The 21,257-nt window shown below is 39.0% G+C and overlaps 1 protein-coding gene across 3 annotated transcripts in view; it reads left to right on the top strand.

Annotated features, from left to right (window-relative positions):
- Positions 1 to 21,257, top strand: part of RASSF8 (Ras association domain family member 8) — an 89,125-nt gene that overhangs the window by 38,909 nt on the left and 28,959 nt on the right. Inside the window, exon 2 of one of the 3 annotated variants that reach the window (XM_065673904.1) lies at positions 855 to 928. The exons of 1 other annotated variant lie outside the window; for it this stretch is intronic. The gene's annotated coding sequence lies outside the window, so the exon portion shown is untranslated. The remainder of the gene's footprint in view (positions 1 to 854; positions 929 to 21,257) is intronic. One more of the 3 variants, XM_065673914.1, reaches the window with a different exon arrangement.

Below are 21,257 nucleotides of genomic sequence, written 5' to 3'. Positions count from 1 at the left end.
TAGCAGTGGAAGAGGAGATGCTGAAAGACTAGAGGAAAGATTTTCCTGATTTAGTTCTATTCTTCTATGCTTCTGTCAAACTGAAAAGTTCCCATTTAGTGTTACACTTTTAGATATGTTCCTTTAAAATACAATTCAGAAAGCATTTGGTGGTGGAGGTTTAAAAATAACCACTTCTCACATACTGTTTTTGGCTTTGACATAGTACTAGGCACTGTTTGTAAATCTGTCACAATGATCTGTTAAACATCACTGTAGTAAGCCTCCCTTCCAAGCTGATTAATATTAGTTTTAATCAGCAGTTTGGGATTTGTTACCTTTCGCCTAGTTTGTTTGACTTCATGTGCATGCATTGGCAGTGATTCATTTCGGCAAGGGAGTCAGGGTATGCAGTTTGAGAGCTCTTGGAGGTTTCTACATCTGGATTACCTCCAGTTTGAGGATTATTTTCCCTAAAAAGAAAATTAGGGAAGAAGATTATTTCACAGTCTCCTGAATTTACAATTTAGCAGTGATAGATGCTTGTGACTACCTAATACAGTGATTAGGTTTTTTCTAATGTTCTGGAAAGCTGTTGAAATATTGTTTACCACACTTGGTTATTTGTAGTAGGAAAGTCACACCAGGTATAAGAGGTAGCAAATTAAGTGCAGTATCCTAGATTGCTTTTGAACCCACTTTTAACGAATGAAATGCTGTTTCTGTCTAACAGGCTATTATATATCTAAACCTGTAAGTGCTAGGTGAACACTGTTTTTTCTGAAGCATTAAAGAGAGGAGGAGAATAGAGCTTTTTTTACCCTCAAGAAGGCAGTTTTAGTAATGTATAGTGATGTTTCAATTTTTTCTTCTAGCAGCTGAGCTTGCCAGCAGCATTGGCACCTATGCCTGGAGTAGGAGATTGCGCTAAGCAGACCTTCATCTGCAGGTAAGAAGTTATGACCAGAAAACTTCAAATAAGAGTTTTCCTTCTTCCTTCTGAAAGTAGTTGCACGTAAAGCATGCCATGAGCTCTAGAGCTTGAAGAACTTCATAAATACATACTCATTACTCCCCTAACCTGTCTCTGGGGAGTGTGCCTGAATGAGAGGAGTCTATTGGCCCTGGCTCCTCTAATTTTCAGGCCTTCTTGGGCAGCAGCTCTCAGTGCCAGCAGCAGCTGCTGTGTAACTTGTACATTAGACAATCAGCACATGGGTTTGGGGATTCCAGGCTGCAGCTGTATCATAGATGTCCTTGGAGCAGAGGGCCCCAATCCCCTTTGGTTCCGTAGAGTTCTTTGCTTCATTTGGGAAGAGGGACATTTTCTTCCCCCTTCAAATAAAGTCCTGCAGGGGAAGTACTGTGACTGTTTAAAACACCCCCACCCCAAGCAACCCTGCAGTCCAGCTGTTTTATGTTCTTAATGTGAGCATTCACTTGAAACACAGTGCTGGATATAAGGTGGTCTGATAGCTCAGCAAGTCAGACATTGCCGAAAATCCAGAAGAGATGTCAGGGAATGAAAACAGTAGCAGGTAATGTTTTTCTTGACAAAGTGATTATTTTCTTATAGAGGAGAAATATCAGAACTTAGAATTCAATGCTATAAAAATATATAGTATCAGATTATGCATTGGAATTAGTTTTCATATTGTTTTGATTTTCTTTTTTTTAATTATATTCCCCCCCCCGCCAAGTTCTCTGTTTTATGATGTAAATGAAACTGGTGAAGCTTGTCTGGCTTGTCCCTATTTACAGACCTTGCTTAATGCTGTCTTGTCCTATGTACATATGTCATCTTTTAAGTGGGTAGACTTCTGTACAAATCACACCTCCTTCTGCGTTTTTGTCTAGAACACCATCTTAGAACTCCCTTCTATTTCAAATGCAATATTTTTTAGCAGTGTTCTGTTGATAATTGAAGCAGGTAAGGGACCACCAATACAACTAAATAGAATAATACACTTTGGTCATTTGCCAAAATGATAGCTTGTCTCATGTTTAAGTTCCATGTATCAGAAGTAAAGGCAAGCATAAATGTGCAGTAGTTTGTTCTTATTACAGGAAAGGCTGAAGCACACCATCACTGGGGCTCATCCAACCCTGTAAGGACAGACAGTAAGATTGCATGACTGAAAACATTTACTTTCATTGTCTTAAAGGTGTAGAATGTTAGTTGATAGAAATATATATATTAGCATATATAGAATGCACTCTGTAGACTATATTTAGACTATATGTAGACTATATGCAGCTTTGCTGAAGTGTAGCACGTGTGTGTATGCATAGAAACATATGCACAGCATTAAAAATGCTGTGTCGCCTTGGAGTCTAGCTTTAGAGGCTAACACTGCCTTAAATTGTCTTGTATTTGGGAGGTCTTTTGGTTATTCATTAAAGTACTTTCAGTCTCACATTCTAGGCATGTTATCTGTTTCATATAAATCAGTTTATCATTTCTAAGGCAGGCACTTAGAGAGTATTAATTGCTGCCCACAACCAACAACATATTCCTGCTAAAGAATCTGATGATTCTATATGGTACGGTAATACCAGCAATGAAGACAATCCTGTTGACTTAAACAGCATGCAGAATTTGTAAGGGCACTGGTCTCTGTATTTTTCACAGGTGGTGTTTAGCCAGAGCATGCATATATATATATATATATGTATATGTATGTATGTATGTATGTATGTTAACCTGTAACTCCAGGAAACTGAGAATGTGGGGATACTGAGTCAGGTTTTCTTCTGCCAAGTTAAAGTATTTTAAGTATTTGTTGTGACTATATTTGAGTAAATTCCTTTCAGTGGAGCAAGTCTGTGGCTAGCTGCCAGGTGACTAGAGTGTCAGTCCTTTGTCACTTTGAAACATGCCATATGAGTTACGCTATTTTAATGATTTTATTGTATGAGAACAAGAGGTATCGGGGTTCCTGCTGAAGATTTGTCAAGATGGTGCTTGCCCATCCTCACAGGGGGAGTGTTACTTACCTTCACTTGTATTGAGTAAAGCAAGTTTTTCTTTATGAGCATCGCTAATCTAATTTGTTATTATGTAACTTATTTTTGCTGTCTATTTTGGGGCATGAAACAAAGGATCAGCCTGTAGTATGTGGTTTATTAAAACACTTTTGCCCAGCTGAAATAATTTTTTGTACTTTCAAAAGAAGAATCCAGTTGTGTTCATTGCCAATCAATAAATAAAATCACAAAGAAAACCACTGTTATACCTGTACATATATCTGTGGTTCCCACGTGTTTTGGATTAGCTTTGCAGTTTGGTTCCTTTATCTCAAAGAGAAGGCAGGAGAACTGAAAAATGCTTAGAGGAGGGTAGTGAGAATAACGAGAGATGTGAGCAGTTCAGCAACCTAGGACTTTTCAGTGCAAAAGAAAAACATCTCAATATAGGAAGGAAGCCTACAAAATGATGAATGAGATGAAGGAAAGCAGGACGTAACTTTATTCACTCTGGCAACAGAAGAACCAGTGGACATCAAATGAAGCTGTAACAGAAAACTAGTTCAGAGCAAACAAAAGGCAGGTAATGCTTCGTAATGCAAGATTTAGATCTGTGGAACTCCATGCCAGAAAGCTGTAAAGAATTAAAAGTGGAAGAGAGATCCTGTTGAGGCTAATGAATGTAAGTCATGCCTGTGAATACTGGAGTTGGAACCAGACGAAAGCTCTCAGGGCTTTCAGGAGATCTTTGCAGTCTTTTGTCTTTCCGTCGGCATTTGCTGTGACACCTTGTTCTCTAAAATTCTTAACCCATGAAAATAAAATGTCTAACGCTTCTTATCTTCTAGGTTACTGAGGCAAGGTCTCAATCTTTTCCACAACAGCATCAGCCAGGGTTTCGTGTGCTGCTCCATGTTCCTCCAAAGAGGCACTACTCTTCTCACTTAGGCTGTTTCTTCATGGAAGTCATGTAGGAGAGCTCCTCCATTTCTTGAGACTTCGTAGTGATGCAAACTGTTTCTATATGAACGCCATAGTCACAGTTATAATTGCTTTTGAACTTTTCACTAGCAAAGGTGAGCTGCTGCTAGTCAGAATAAATGTGCGTTATATGACCAGATGGTGAAGAATCTGTCACCCTCAAGGGGAATGGTTTTTCCCTCAGCAGCTTCAAAAATCTACCATATAAAGTCAGTATTAGTGATGAATACCAGTTGGAGATAGATTTATAGGGCTGGGTAGACATTTGGCCTTGGTTCAGGATGTTGCCTGTTAGGAGCTTCTCGTGTTGTAGGTTCTCTGGAATTGTCTGTACAGCTTTGGAAAGTAGTAGTTCAGGACAAGTTGAGGGGTTTTTTGTGAGCAACAGGTAGTCCAGAACCCTTATACTTTTACATAAAACTTTCAGCTGATAAATCAGACTTTCGATCATGTCTTGATTTAAAAACAGAGGAGTGACTTCCTTTGAGAAATTTTTTCTTACTCCACTCCTTAAACTTTACATATGAAAAGTGGACAAAAGTAGACCTGCTTGAGAATTTTAAGAAAAATTCTTAGACTTCTTCTTTGTTCAGTGTGGATCCAATGGCTTTCTAAAGCAATTTAACTTGCACGAATTCTTAAAATACAGTTGACAAAACCTTTGTTCTGAGAGACAATTCAGAAGCTTTCACTAGTAAGTCATTTTTTTTGGAGCAGTGATATTGCATTGTCTAGGAAGTTTAATAAGCAAGAAAACTAACTTTGTTGGTGTTTGATCATCAAGGCTTCATTTGTATCCTGCAGCTGTGAGTAACTGCTGAAGTGTTTTGCGGCCTGTGTTCTTCATGATGGAGATATCTTTTGACCTTCTGGAGCTGGAGAGATACTTCTGCTCCTGGATGAACTAAAAAACATGAGTATGCTCCCTTACAGAACCATATTTTTTTGCCATATAAGCAGGATGGAATTTTTTTTTGTCAGAATGTCCCGGCTCATGAATTGGAAAAATACCTCATTCATTGATCTCACAATTTTCCCCTGTCATCTTTGCTGGTAGTATCTTGAGGAATAAATGAAGAGATGGAACAAGTTCCTGGGTGCTTTCTGAAATGATCTGTAGTTAAAGGAGAGCTTTTCTCTGACACGCCAGGAAGTTCTGATAGAGATGGGAAATAATCTCAAAGGAAACATGCAAGAGAAGCAATGAAAATGTGAGAAAAAAGCACGTTTCAACTTTGTGTGTATGCACCTTTCTCATACTTTCGGTTGTGTCAAGTACAAGAGAGAAAACAGATTGCTTTGACAGGGTTATCACTGGGACTCTTGAATTTTCCTGCATTCTTTGGATCGCAAGAAATACTTTTCATCTATTCTGTCTCTCTGTTCCCTGCTCCAGAGCTGAACACTGCACAATGTACCTCTTGTTCCCTTGCTATCTGTGCTGCAGCTCTTTAATGACCTTGCACTTGTTCAGACTGGTGGGATAGCATAGCTGAAGCTGAAGTTACCATGATGTGAGCATCTGTTTATTTCCTTTTCCTCACTTGTTCACATTTTTATTACATGTAGCTTCTTGCTTTCTCATTTAAGGCTTCTTTTCGGGTAGGAGCTGTTCTGTGTAAATCTGGCCTTGCATAAAACTCAGATCTTGTATCAGATCTAAATGGTTTGTTTACATTTGCAGCACCAGTACTTCAAGTTTCTGGAATGCATTTTAAAGTTGGAGACTATGACTCTCTTTCTGAGGAAATACACTGGAAGGAAAATGTATTCTGCCAGTAGTTTTTCTGCATTAGGATTCCTTGTTCTCTTGCTAACCAGGGGCAAACTGAGAATGGAGTGTACATGGAGACAGTATGTCCGGCAAGAAGGACAGAAGTATCAATAATAAATGATGGGGAGGGTGGTGTGTGGAAATACCACTTACATGAAGAGACAGGAAAGCTCAGCTGTCCTGCTTCAAAAGTGTTTGATTCTTTCTTTACTACTTGAGTCCTGGGTCCAAGCTGTGTCCAAGCCCTGGGTGTTGCAGGCAAACTATCTCATCCTTTTTTCATTAATTTATTGAGCTTTGGCAAGGTTTGCATCCTCTCACTGCTCTGCTTGCTGGGTTGGCTTTTTGTGTGCAACAGTGTAAAGAATGGGATCTTGTGTTTCCTGTGGGCTTTAAATTTAAAGTTAACCTGGCTGACCTTTTTGAGGTCATAGTTAGGGGTTTTTTTAATTAATTTATTGAGCATGAGGGAATTATGCAATATCCTAATCTTTGTAATAGCAAGATGTAGACCTGCCCTCATGAGTGTTTGGTAATACAGTCATTAAACATTTGAGAGGAAAAAATACATGCATATTGCCCCACATCTAACAACAGCTCACAGTTTTTTCCACTTGATGTTTGCATATGAGTAAATAAAAATGTAATTTTTCTAGCCTGCAACTGCAAAGATAGTATTGATTTTTGCATAATTGCAATGGCCATTAGTAATTTCTCTGTCTGTCAGGAAGGAAACTCTGCTTTTTTGGAGCCATGTCGTTCAGATAGGATCTCTTTTCCATGAAGGTCTGGCAGTTCTGTGGACTGCTTCCTACAAAGGATAGCTGCACAACGTTTAAAAAAGAGAATTTCTAGACTTCATTTGTTAAAGAAATATACTTTAGTAATTGGTATCTTGAGGGAGAGAAAACAGCAGCGACATGGAAGCAAATTTAAAGTGTCTCATTTGTCAAATCTGCAGAAATCTCACTTTCAGATACCTTCAAGTTAATATTCGGATCATTCATCACTAAGTAGAAAGAGAAATGCGGATGCCTGTCTTCACTCTTCAAGTGTGGCTTTTTACGTTTAGAAGTAATCTCAGGTTTCTTTTGTGTAACCTTCCCTGGGTCTCAGAAAACTTCTAATTGAAGTCTTAAAACTTCTCCAGGAAGCTGTAGCACCACACTGCTTGTCACAGACCTGGCCAAGCCTGACACCTATCACCTGTGACAGGATTACTATGTTTTAGACAAAGCATCCCTTTGAATTCCATAGAGCAAGGCTTTGTTTCTTCACAGAAGAAGACTGAAGGCCCGTGTGCTTTCAAACAAAGCCAAAAGGTTAAGATTCCAGATTGCTTCTAAAACCAAAAATACTCTGTGGTTCTATTTGCCTCTCTGTGCTAGATGAGGAATTATTCTTTTCAGAGTGTTCTTTCTCAGTTCAACAGCAAAGTCCTTTTCAAAGAAGAAAAACAAAAATGAAGGGGTTTTACGAGTCCCCTCCACCCTCTTTTTTTCATCTTTTTGATTCATTCCCTGGCTTTCCCATCAATTTGGATTATTAGGAAGGAAGGTAAGCAAAGTGTTAGGCTGCCAGAACTCATTACATTATGTTTTTGTTTAATAGATTAGCAGTGAGTATGCTTCTAAATAAGGTTCAAGCCTCTCCCTTGCCAGAGGGTGTTTTGAATTGACATTTCTGCCCCAACCAGACTGCAAGATTTCCTAAGATGAATATTCTTACCTGGATACATTGAGAGAGTTTGCGTCTCTCTTGAGGGCTGTATCTCTGGGAGATTCCTGGAGTTCATGTACCCGCTGTCAGGAACACCTTAGTTCTGCATGTAAATGCAAGGGTGTCTGAAATGGTTTTCCTCAAATCCTGTAGCGTGATGGTTAACACAATTTCTTAGGGCATGGCAGATCCTCATCTTGCTTTTTTGGATAAAGAAATCTCTTAAACCAGGGTGTTGGCAAGGAATTGATATATGCGCTTGTGTACTTAGTATTTCACTGAGTAAAGCTATGTTGTTTTAGCACACGTATTCGACCTGAAGTCAGAACATAGTTTGGGAGGTTTATAATTTTATTTAACTTTTGCTGTGAATTGCAGAAAGGTTATACTTTTAAAGGTGTTTGTAGTCAGATCCTTGCTCTCAAGAGGCATTTTGTGTATGCTTTATTTTCCTGTGAATCTACTAGTATGTATGAAGTGAAGCCCTGTGTTTGAACCTCTGTTGGTTTGGGGCTCTCTCTTTGCTCAGGAATGGAAAATATGATCTTACAGTCCATGATGGTCTTCATAGATTATGCCAATAAGGATCGGCAGTGTGTGTTCCTCTACCATGCCCAAGAACCTTACTTGCAAAATACAACTCTAACACTAGTATCATAAAATTTATCACCAGTTATTTGCTGTTACTAATTGAAACAGAGACATCTTATTCTGGAGCATGCTTGAGCAATAGATGCTTAATTTTGTTGGCAACCTTTTCAATATAAAAAGCAAAAAGAGACTAACTAAAACATAGCTTCATGTGTATGCATACTCTTCTTCCCCGTGCTGGATATCCAGACAGGAAGACAGATAATTAATGACTCTGCTCAAACAGGCTTTTCAGTAAATGGGGAGAGGAGTGACTGTACAATGATGTTAATTTGTGGATAAGTTTAGATTTTATTTTTCCCTCTGAAAATAATGCTCTTCTATATGTTTTTGCCTTGGTAAGGTAAGATTTCAGAAATGCACTTAATTTTGAGAGGCTCAGACCGGGTGAGATACCTATAATAGTACTAGAAGAGAAAATGCTGTTAGTGCCCTTCCTGTAACACAAAGAGATTGTTTTGATGGTTGGCTCTGGTCAAATAATTATGTAAACATCAGAAGACTCGCATCTGAAATACATAAACAATCAGGAAGCTGAAACATGTTGTCCTAGTGAGGGTCACGTAAGGATGAAGCTTATTTACCATTTTAAAGTATTTCCAAGTAAAAGCTAAAATAGATTGAAGAGGCTTGCTATTCTTTTAAATATAGAAACAAATGCTTTATTCTAGTAGCGTAATGTAGCAATTAAGATGGCCTTGGCATTTTAATGTAACCAGTGGTGATAATGGATTGGTTTTTTTTTTTCCTGATCGGGTATCTTGGGAGAAATTGGAGTGTTTCTGTTTTGGAGGTGGGCAATGATTTGGTAGAGACTTGTTTCCCAGCTAGCTGTAAACACAGTGTGCAGCATGTGTGGCCTGTGCATCTCCTCCATTCCACATGACTGCACTCTCCATCGCTTTCTTCGGACTAGAAATCATGGCATACAAGTTAAAGCAAGAACCGTGAGAGGTATTAAAATATCTCTTGTTAGCTTTGCTTAGCTCTCTGCTTAGTCTGTCAGTAAACCTGTATGTTTTTCTTGACATCTGCATGTGAGCCCTATTAAGGGTGAAGCGCTGCTCATACTTCTCTGTTGAAAGCACTCTGGCAGTCCATGTCTAAAGCATGTGTAGGCTACTTTTGCCATGCCATATTTTAGTGATGCATTCATCACTGTGATGAATACAAGTCAATAGGGTTGTATGTGCTCAAGCTCAGCTTCTGATTTTGCACATGTGTAGATAGCGCAGGCTGAGGCTACAAAGGAATGTGTGTGGTAGTACAGATTGTCAAAGATGTTTGCAAAAGCATTTTTGTCACTAGTTATGTATCTTTACTTGCTTTATGTGCGTGTCAACAGGGTAGTTTCAGAAGGATCTTTGCCAAACATAGTGTTATCAGAGATTTTCAGAAGGGCTTGCATAATTTATTTATTGATTCTGAAAAGCAAAAGTGTGTGAGTCCTTGTCCGATAAAGTCATAAATCTTTCCCTGCTACTTAGGACATGCAAGCTATGTAATTCCCTCTCCCCTACACGCGCTTTTCTCACCTTTTTCACATAATTAAGTATTGGCTGGAAGGATCCTTGGGAGGTCATGTAGTCCAACATCCAGCTTAAACAGAGCCATCACCAACACAGCGTAAATTCAGCTGTGGGTTTGTCTGGCCGTATCTTGAAAACCTACAGGGGTGGAAGTTTTCAGAACCAACCTGGGTAGCCTCTTCCAGGGCTGCCCTGTCTTCCCAGAAAAGAAGTTATTCTTAAAACCCATTCTGAATCTCCATGCTATCCCTGGTCTTCAGAACTCTTTGGATGCTGGCTGGAATGTTCTGTTCTCCCACCCTAGCATGCCAGGGTCTTGGGGGAGTTAGTACTCTCTAACTTCCAAACAAAATGTCTTAAGACACCTCTCTCAAGAGAATAATGACTAAACAAATAGAGTAATGTTGCTTCTGATGAGTATGTATGATTAAAGCTTTTTGGTAAGGTTTAAGGATATTTTACATCTTGGTATTGAAATCTACTTCAGAATTCGGTGAGGAAAAGAAATTGCACTTTTTCCTTGTTTATTTAGCATCCAAAAGACTCTGTAGTAAAAGTATAGTGACTTTATTAGAAGAAAATGAAGGAAAAATACCTAAGCAATGTATTGTGTAGCTGACAATTTCTAGATCAATCTCTTCAACATAGCCCTTAAAGAGTTTCTTTAGAGGGTTCGTTTTGGGGTTTGGGGGAGAAGGGAAGGGTAAAGGGTGGGGACTAAATCTTTGCTGTGTTCGTAGGTAAAGAACCTCATGTTTTCTTTACTGAAGCATAGCTCTACAAAAAAAAACAAAAATCAAATGGGAATGCAGGGAACCCTTAGAAAAATAACTTGTAAGTAACAGTAGTTTCCATCTACTCATGTGGTCTGAGATAGAAGAAAATACAGATTTATGTGGGTAATGTATTAAACTTTCCATTTTCAATTCCATAGTATATGGGTGTATAAATCTTATCCTACATGTAGTTGATGCAAAAGTTATGGATGATCTAAAAAGAGAATTTTATCTAGAAAGTATAAGTGATAATGCAGTTTTACAGTGGAATCTCAAATGCCTGTACTTTCCTGAGAGATGTGTCAAAAGTACCCACAGAATTATTTAAATCACCAACTTCTTTTTGCTGTCTCAGTGCCAGTAACATGTTATGGAAATGCTTTACAGGTAAACTAAAATAGAGGCTTTAAAATAATATGGGAGGGAACCTGTATGTCATAGTCTTACTGCAGTTGGTTTAGATTCTCTTTTTTACTGTCACATGTGAAGTCTGTTCTGTTAGACATTCTAGATTGCATCTGCCAGTTTTGGGTTTGTTTTGGTTTGTTTTTTGACATCTGAGTTATACATAACATTGGTAAAATATGTTCTGCAGCTGCAGTAGGCCTATAAAAGGCCTATTAAAGAGGCTATAAAAGCATGTGTATTCATTATAATAGCGTAGCCTTTTCTTAGCTATACCAGCAACACTTTACCTGCTGCGTTTGCACAGAATTTTAGGAATAATGAGATAAAGTGTTTGCTAGTCGAATGGATGTGGTATGCACTCACTTGAAAGGTGGAAGGAAATGTATAAGGTGGTGTGATTTGTTTTTATTTTTTTTTTAATGTAATGTATCAATAATTCCTCCGAAAGAGTGTTTCTAAAACTACCTTCTGTCTTTCTCTGTGAAACCACAGAGCTAAACTGGAGGCTGAGTTGTGTATATATCTTGAGAAGCTTTGGGAAGTGGTTCTGATGATGAATTCCCTAGTTTTAAGCTAAGAGGATTTGAGTGCTGCAGTGTTCCCTTAGCAGTTCTGTTCTGTTTTCAATACATTCAGTGTTTAACAAAATTTTTGTCTCAGTACTTTATCCTGCACTCTGCAATCTGACATTTGGCCTACTTGGATAGTTGCGGGCGGTTGTGCCTGTTTGCCAGTTTTAGATAAGCTCCACTGGCGGTGGACTGGATTTGAACTGAGTTAAGCTTTCCTATTTTTAATTAAGCTTTACATTGTGTTTAAGTGTTTTGCATTTTCTTCAGCTTTGTCTTCCTGCAATGATCGCCTGTGTGATTTATTCATTAGCACCTGCTAGCTGATTTTTATGTTCTCTCAGGAGCCATGGAAGGGATTCGGGAGTATGAGGTTTGGCATATTTTTGAGTGCCAATGCTGGGTTAGACTGATTGACCTGTGCAGTTGAGACTAGATTGACCTGTGCAAGAGATTTCCTGTAGTCTCTTACACAGGTATTGCTCTAGGCTGATTTGGGGATCTTGGAGCCTGAAGTTTAGTCCACACCTTCACTGATGCAATTTTAGTCTATTCCCATGTATTGATGCAGTGAGCTGGCACTAAGGTTCAAGTTTTGTGCAGATCTCCTAAGCTCTGTGTTAACAAAAGTTTCTTTATGCTTGACCATTTCAAAAGTTTTCAGGGAATCGGTTGTCTTTCAGTGGGGGTGGAAAAAAACACATTCTGTGATAGACTTCTCCATTTGAGAAAATGAGTGCTTTCTACCACTGCATTGGAGCCAGGGCAACATCTTTGGCACTTCTGTCTGACAGAGACAACTTCAAGGTTAAAACTAACTATAGATTAGATAACTAGGGTTGGGCTTCAGGTGAAATCCTGTTTCATAAAGTACTTGAAGGGCAAATTGACCTCTGCAAGAAAGTTGTGGACTTTTTTCTCCTTTTAAAAGAAAGGACAAAAAAAAAAAAAAAGAGACTGGAGTCTGAACATTATCTGCCGGTTATACTGTACCGCACTTTACATTTCCTCTCATCTTAAACATCACAAGAAGTGTCAGCAGAAACAAGAAATCCTAATAGTTACCTGTTAGTATAACAGGACATAAGGTTTAAGTCTTCTGACTGCTACCTGGATGCTGAACTCAGAGCTTAGAAACAGTTTCTGGTGCCGATTCTTTTCAACAGTCAGTCTTACTTGAGCCATGGCTTAAAAGTTGCTTCAGGTAAGCTCAACATGAACTGTTTAACTTCATGGTTAATATTCATGTACTGTATTAACCTGCCCTTATATGTTGACACGCAATAAGAGTTATTGCAACTTGGGATGGAGAGAACTTTTGAAACATCATCTAAGATGAAGATGATACTCCGTTTTGTTTTAGAGTGTGCTTTCTTCAAAATTTGCTGTTCCTGCCATATATTAAAACAGTGAAAAATCTCAGAGATTATCAGTGATTATCATATTTTCAGTTTATTATTTAGTGTAAAGGTGTGTCTGTCTTCAGGCTTTCTTTCCTCCCTTGGGTTAATGCTTTCAGGATACTAAATGATTGAGTTTGGTTTGTTGGGTTTTTTTTAATAAAACTTTAGCTTTCAATTTTTTTCCTGTTACTGAATAACTGATCTGGTCCTGGTTTTAGTCACTGTTGGTCTTTTAGAGTGTTTGAGAGATGGCTCTTGTGCTTTACCTTCTGAAAGTTAATCTAACATACACTCAGTGGTACTGTTTTGGAGACCCTGATGCGTGCTTTTCTCTCTGTGCTTTGGAAAGCCTACAGCATGAGCTTCCGGAGTTCTCATGTCTGCTGCCTGGGCTGTGTACACATTTCTATGAGAGGATTATTTTAGGGGTTTTTAAATCAAAACTCTGTAAGCAGAGTTTAAGACTGAAAATTGTTCCATACCATAAGAATGCCTTTAATTAGCAGATTTGTAGAGCTAAGATCCCTTGTGGCTTTTTCTGCAGTCGCATGTACATTGGAGGGTTTTTTTGACACAAAACAAGAAGAGGAATGATACACGCTATCATCCAACATAATATCTATATGAAAGTAAAAGATGGGGGTTGAGGCCCTTCAAACAAAGGGAAGTCTAGAACGCTGTTCTCCCACTTCAGGGGTGAATGCTCTAAGCTACTACATAAAGTATCTTCCTTGTCTATGGACTTAGCATTTGAATCCAAAGGAAAGAACTGGGTACTAAAATTCCTGAGCAGGAATTTGAGCTGTGTACGTTCACCATCCTCAAACAGCCTGACTGAAGAGCCTGAACACGAGAGAGTCACATTTGCAAGCGCATCTGTCTCTGGGGGTTTTGGGCACACTGTCACTCAGTGCCTGTCCCCATGTATTTACCTTTTGCTGCACTGAGTAGGGAGCTCTGGTGCTGCAGGTTTTAAGAGGTCCATTCCTGGAGCTCAGAAAGAATGTAACAATGTCTAGCATGCCTGTAAGGAAGTCTTCCTCTTGGCCTGTTCTTACCAGGCAATGTAACCCTACAGAGTCATTTCCAGTCAATGTCCCTTATTGCTGCCTTAAATACTGCTTTCTAAAGCTTGTCTGTCTGTTCTGAAAGTTGAAGTACTATCAGCTAGAGCTTGGTTACAAGCCTGAAACCATGCTGCTCACATATCTGTTCTGACACTGTTATTCTAAATTATATTCTTCAAAGTGCTCATGCAGCAATGTATTTTTTCCTGATGCATAGGTAAGAAGAACTCATGCTCCCATTTGCTTTTGTATCTCTGCAAGCATAATATTTGAGGGGTGCTGGCATGTGGAAGAAAGCATTAGAACTCAGGCAGGGCTTGTATTTGATCTTTTTTCCTGCAGGTTTTCTTAGCATGTTTATCCTTAAAAGTATGTTTTGACAGAGCACAGCAGTTATTGTGAAGCCGACAGTGGATTACAGTATTGTTTGTTTAGGATTCAGAAGCCTAGTATTAGATTGCTTCTTGTCAGCACAGTGCAGGATCTACCACATGGTGTTTGCATGTGGAAACGGTGTGACCCCAGCCCTAGCAATGGAATTCGGATGAAGTGATACTGTTCTCTATTATATTTCTGGTAAGAAGCATGGGCTTTATGCTGCAGTTGAATGTGCTTTAACTTTGTAAAAGCAAGGATTTCAGAAATAGCTTGGAGTATTGCACTCTTACCTCTGAATACGCCTAGTATTAAGTACTACTACAGCAAGAAAGCATATTACTAACATCGAAAGCTCTCGAGTTTGGTTAGTGTGGCCTAAATGTTTCAGTTTCCTCTATCTAGGATCCCAGTGAGCTTTTGTAAGTTGGAAGGACTGCAAATAGATGAACAAGCAGGACTTCAACTCCAAAGGTTTGTTTTTTTAAATTAAGGGCTTTCTCTTCTGCGGGCTGCTCCCACGTAGAGGGCTGGAAACTCGTAAGTTTCTATGCATAGAATTTGTCTTTATTTCCCTGGAAGGGCAACAGACTTGACCAGCTACAAAGGATGCAGATACTGCAGTAAAAGCAAGCTGCTTCCTGTCCAGGCAGATTCGTTGTGAATGAAAATAAAAGCTGAAAGTCTTGATTGCACTTTTCTTGCAACCCATGTGCAACATGATTTCATTTTACACAGAAATCCAAACTACTGCTATCTGCCATTGACTGTGCTGGCTGCATACACAGATGAATTCGCAGGCGATGATAATAGATGTTCTAGATCAAATTTTGGGCTGGTCAGCCTGTCGAGGAGGGAATTGCACTCAAATTTAGCTTATGGTGAAAATACATTAAAAGTGACCTTACTGTGATCTTTAGGTCAGGGGACTGGATTTCTTCCGTGAAGAGAAGGTTTAATCCTTTCTCTTTGAAATCTTGCTGGACTATATTGCTTCGAAAAGCGAAAAGAGAAGACCAATCAAAACTTTGTGATTGGAACATTGTGAAGAGCTTGTTCTTTTCTCATCAATATCAGTATGTAGCTGTTGTGCTCCTTTGAATCCCTCAGATTTATAGAACAACGTACTCTCTAAATTAAGCTTCATTTTATGAGCTCATCGCAAAAGGAAAAAAAATTACAAGCAAGGGCTCAGTCCCCTTTGTATAGACTAGTCTAACAGGTGAATTTACTAATTCATCACTTAATGAGTTTTCTAACTCAAGTTCTATAATTCATAACTCGCATGCATTGCAAGTTATGAGTTGCACCTATGAGCAAAATGGTTATCTAGCCAGTGGTCAGAGTTCTCTTCTTTTCTCCTCCATCATGGTGTACACGTCCCATGTGTCACACCACAAAGCACAAAAGCCTTGGGAGTCAGCTGCTGTTGGATCTGCTTCAAAAGCTTTTCTGATAAGCTGACATATTTATACCTTCCAGCCTGGAAGTTTGGTCTGTACTGTTTCTTCTCACGAGTTAGCATACTCTGACGAAGCTACCAGATTACCAGTATGCATGGATTATGGCTGTTCGGAGACAGCAAGCTGCAGATAATGGCCGCATAATGACCTTTAGCTCTTTCTGGCCACCGTGTTCTGCCTGTGTGTTGTCCTCTCTTTGACTTAATGGTGCTGCTGCCACCATATATCAGGTTTTAGCATATGAGCTGTGTGTTAGCCAAAATCCAAGCAGGGATCCATCCAGTGCCTACCCTTCAAAGACGTGCAATTGCATCTCTACAGAACACGGCTGTTTCTGAATAGTGAAACACCTTTCCAAGGACTTCAGTGTGGGGTTCCTTTATGTGCACAACTTAACTTACTACTTATGCAAGAACATTCCATTCCAAAATTTTAAAGGTTTGAGCAATTCCAGTTCTCCTGGTTTTGATTGGATATGGATACATGGAGAAGCAGGATCATGAAATGCAAAGAAATACCATTGCAAATTATGTTAAAATGTGTAATTTGCCATATTTGTTTTTTTAATGGGATAACCATTAATTATTGTAACTATCGTAATACATTCCCTGTATTGTATGCAATAGGCTTTATACTAGGGTTAATCATAACAACTGCATGTATTGTCTGTACAATTGTCAAGCTGCACAATATGTTTTCAATTGCCTTATTCTGCTATTGTGGAGGTTACTCAGATGTTCCTATGCCAACGGCTGCATTATTTAAACAGCAGAAGAAAGGAAGAAGAATCGGAGAAGGAGGAAGATCATGAAGACTTAAATCAGTGCTGGTTCCAGAACCTTGTTCTTTGTATGTCGGACTCTGTTAAAGTGCAACCATTTTGTGAGGAGGGATGGTGACTCTAGAAGCTCTTTCTATCACTGAGATGAGAAGTAGGAGGGTTCTTTAGCTGACTAAATTGCCAGGGATTCCTTGGAAAAACTGAAGTTCACTCAAACAAAGATTGTCTGCCCTTAAAATGAAGATATGCAGTGAGAAGGGAAAAAAGCCCTGAGAAGAGGGGGATCTTAGCAAGAGATCATAATTCTGTGTCACTGTAGTACATCTGTTTTGGGTGGCTCCGTTTGAGGTGTTTGAAGTGATTGAAGTTGCAGAGCCTGAGGCCTCAGCACTTTCTGGAAGTTAAAGCCCCTCGAACATATGAAACACATAGAAGCGTGTGCTGTGTGAATAATCTGATATTAGTTGCTATTGAAACTGTAGGTCTTTATTATCACCTCTTCAGTAACACAGATGTCCCAGAGACTTGCACAGTTCTGGTGGGTCTCTGTTTTTTAAGCTGGCCTGTGTTATATGCATATAACGTAAAACTGTATTATACCATCTATTTTGCATGGAAAACCAAGAAAACTTAATATACCACTATGCTGAATATGTCCAAACCACAGAATCTTGAACTGTTCTTGAGGATTGCTATACCTAATACCTTCTTTAGAAGAACTGATACCTTCTTTTTCATAGAGGTGGCTAGAAGCATATGGGCGATTTGGACATTGATGTTTAATGTGCGCATCAAAAAAAACCAACTTGCTCATACAAATTTGCTCATGAAATGAAATACTTTGTCCCTTTTCTGATATGGTTATGGGATTGTTTCTTATTTAAAATTTCCATGTTTGAGTGTCTGAACTTGTTAATGCTTCCTATTTTTTAACAACTTTAGATCTTCATTTACTCACTAGTTCATGATTAGCAGAAACCTTCTGTGGGCACTCCCCTTTGAGTTCTTTCCAGGATTTAAATTCCTTGCTAGGTAATTGTGTTTAGTAAGCCATTCTGGTCTCCTGATGTTGCCTGATATTGTACACTTCCATAGCTGCATATCAGTAAAGATTAGAAATCCCAGCAACCATTTGTCATTCAAAAGAAAACTGGTCAGGCTCTTTTTGGTAAGATCTGTTGCAAAGTTCTAAATCCTTAACCCTGTCTATTAACTCATTCACTGCTGCTAATAGCTAATAGCTCTTCAGATTACACAGCCTGTCCTCTTATGTTTCCCTGGAGAGGAAAGCTCCTCAAAACCAGATACTATTCTTTAAAGTTTGGTAAGGAAGAGCAGTGGAAATTAAAAATGTCTTAATTGGATCTCTGATTTTCGTTTTTCCTGTTTCAAAAAAGAAATACAAGCTGGATTTTGTACTTCATATGCAGTATGATGGTAGTCCAGTGACTACATGAGCACCTCAGCTCCTTCACACAGCATTACAGAGCAGCTGAGATGCTCTTTTGTTTAACTTGGACTTCCGTACTGGTGCCTGGCATCCCAGCCAGTGCATAATTAAATTCAGAGGTATATGGTGAAGATCCACCATGATACGAAGAATGTTAAAATTCCTTCTGGAAGGACAAATGTACTCCAAAAAGCCTCAAGTTGCCAATCTTCTGGATGCTTAGCAGGAGCTCTTTAGGCAGATCACTGTTTGTCTTGGCCTCTCTAAGTGGCAGTAGAACCCCCCAAAAGAAGGCACACCCTGCCCAAGGTATGTAGAGCATGTGGAAATGAATAGATTAAGATCAAATAGCATGAAAAGCAGTAGGGTCACAGCGTGCAACGTGTTGATCCATTGTGTTTTGGTAAACGCTGTAGCTGTACAAAAGTAGGTTTAAGGGAGATCTTGAAGTAAGATGATGAGACTTAACCAGTAACTTGGTGGAGTTTCTCTTCTACGCGCATGTCTGAGGTGACTTTCACAAATGAACCATAAACCAGTACAGCTCACTTGGAAAACGTAAAAGAAATAAGAACAGCAGAAGGTGAGTGGAAGGACCTCCTGTATGAAAATAAATAGATTATGTATAATGTACTAGAGAAAGGCGAGGGCTGCTTTGCCCTTTCTGCTTTTGACAGGTTTGCTGACTCCAGAAAAGTGTCCTGACATCCTTCTGGGCAAATGCACAGGATGGGATTGTTGAGGGTACAGTGAGGAGGAAGATGTAGTCATTAAGACTTGAGATGAAAGCTGGTAACTGCGTGGGCAGTAATGAAAGGCTGTATACTAGAAGGTACAAAATGTAGACAGTGTCTGAAAATGTGGGGGAGGGGGAATCAAATCAGTAAGTGGAAAGTGGTACTGGCTTAGAAATTGTTGCAATAGAGAAATAAGACAGGAACAGGGAAATAAAAACTTTTTTTTTTCCTTGCTGTATTGAATTTGATCTAATATCCATTTTCCATTGACGCTGTAGACTGTGACTTTCGTTTAGCGTCAGGGGTTTTGGCAGAGAATCCTGTTTTTCCTGAAGAGCTCTTTGCTGGGTCATTCTATGAATGCCATATGTGATCTTTGTAAGACTGCTTCCCAAGGAGATACGTATTCATACCAATGTTACTCATCTGTACGCTTCTTGCTCCTCCCAGTGAATTTTAGCCAAACTTACATTCTAAACCACTAATTCTCTTGTATGAAGCTCATAACGCTTTCCCTAAAATTATCAACCAAATAGAATAGTGACACCTAAGTGTACTCACCTCCTGAAGTCGTACTGCAATTCCACATCCATTTTCAGACAGTGTGGCCAGTTGGCCAAAGCAGTGTAGATTTGGCTTGGAGCTGGCTGTAGCATCACCACAGCACCGAAAGCAGGACTGTGGGAATTAAGTAATGCAGGTACAGTATTTTAGTCCATAAGATATTGCTGTGTATTATGATTACCTCAGATGTTGCTCTAACATATAAAATTATCCAGCCTCATAATTGCCTAAAGAGGGGCCACACTAAGTGATCCAGCTGAGTCTTATAAATAGGGAATAGAAGAAGCAAAGAAGTTCTTTCATGTTTGAAGAAGTATGGAAGTAAGCGTAACAAACTGGAAATTTTAGAAAGGTTTGGGTTCCCCCTGCTTATTTCTCATATTTGCCTTAACTGTTTAAAGACTCCCTGTAGAAATACATTATGTTTTGCAGACTTTTCTAGGTTGCCAGGAGAGTCCCTTGAAATTCCTTAGATAATGTTTAATGAATAATGTAGCTGCTCTCTGAATAAAGCTTTTGAGATTATAACTTCTAAAAACAGTTACATTGATTAAGTTGAAAGTACTTCACCTTATTTCTACTTCAGGAATTGTGTTTAATTAGTGAGATTTCTTTTCAGAAGTCATGTAATACTGTAGCTTTAAACCATATTCTTAACTGACTATAAAAGCCTCATCTAATTCAAATTTAAATAGATATTTCAGTTGTAAGATGTATTTTATTTCCTACATCCTTCAGCGCAAGTATGGACGTGAAGAAATGGGCTTATTTGCATGTGACTTTCCCAGAAATATAGTGGAAGAGAGTGTTGTGTTTTGGTCCATATCTTGAAATGTGGGAAGTACAATAAGGTTTTTGTATGTTTTTCTGAGCTTTATCAAATTTGCCCTTGCTTCACACTTGGTGTGCAAGGAACACCTCGCTTTGACAGCAGTGACTCAGTGTGGCTGTAGTCAGATGACAGAGCACAGCAAATACTGCACGTGGGCTTGACTGAAGTACAAAGAACAGACTCAGCACCACAAAACCAAGAGTTAAGGCAGTTCTTGCCAAAACGGAGCAGATGACCTCATTGCTGTTAGTGTAAATATTGGGAATTGCACACAAATGTCTTCAATCAATCCCTCAACTTGCTGTAAGTGTTTGCAGACAAACTGTAAGGGGAGAGGGAAATGTTGAAAGGGTGGAACCATGTCTTCCTTGAAAACATCTGAGATAATGACCTATTTTCTCCCCTTTAAACTAGGGCATCTTAGAGGTGTAAAGCAACTTTGAAGTAAGCTGTGCGTATTGTAGCTTTTACATAGATATTTCTCCTATAGTGAAATAGCTTGCTTATTCCTTTGCTCTTTGTTTTGCTTTCCTTCACTCCCACACAGTATTTAGACCATATTAGAGATGTATAAATGTGACTTCCACTTAATGTTGCTGTTTATTAATAACACTGTGGTTGCTATTTTCTCAACTGTGCTATATGGTTGATACTAATGAAGAACAAATGCTTACAGGGCTTTGGAAGATGTTACAGTGTGGTAAATATATGCCTGTTTACTTGAGACGATGAATCATGAGATGTTTGTTTAATGCGTATAACTTTTTTTGAGCTGCTTGTCACAGAATTTGTATGCAGTGCAGTCTCCTTGGTTAGCATATCTGGAAAAGGATATTCATCTGCCACAGAATAAAATGCATCTACACTGCTGACTGTCTTAACCTCTGACGTGCTGCTACCAACTATCCAACCCTTCCTATAACAATGATGAGCAGTGAAGCTTTCTAGAATGTGTCCATTCAATCCTACAATCTGGTAGAATTGCGATGTTTTGTATTGATAACTTTGTATGTTAGTGGCTGGCATACAGAGTGAAGAAAAGGAGTACTTTGGGTAAAACCATCTGTAGATGATACTTCAGTCCTAATGCTGAAACAGATTCAAGGTTGGGATTTAGTGATTAAGCCTGCTTGAACCAGATTCAGACTTTTATCAAAATAAATCCTATTTCAAGAGTTGAAAGTAAGCGCTGCATCAGGTCTTGTTTTGTTTTGCTGGTGAATATCCTTAAT

Source organism: Lathamus discolor, chromosome 1 (genome assembly GCF_037157495.1).
Source record: "Lathamus discolor isolate bLatDis1 chromosome 1, bLatDis1.hap1, whole genome shotgun sequence".
NCBI classification, from domain to species: Eukaryota; Metazoa; Chordata; class Aves; order Psittaciformes; family Psittacidae; genus Lathamus; species Lathamus discolor.
This window is presented reverse-complemented; position numbering and strand designations above follow the sequence as displayed.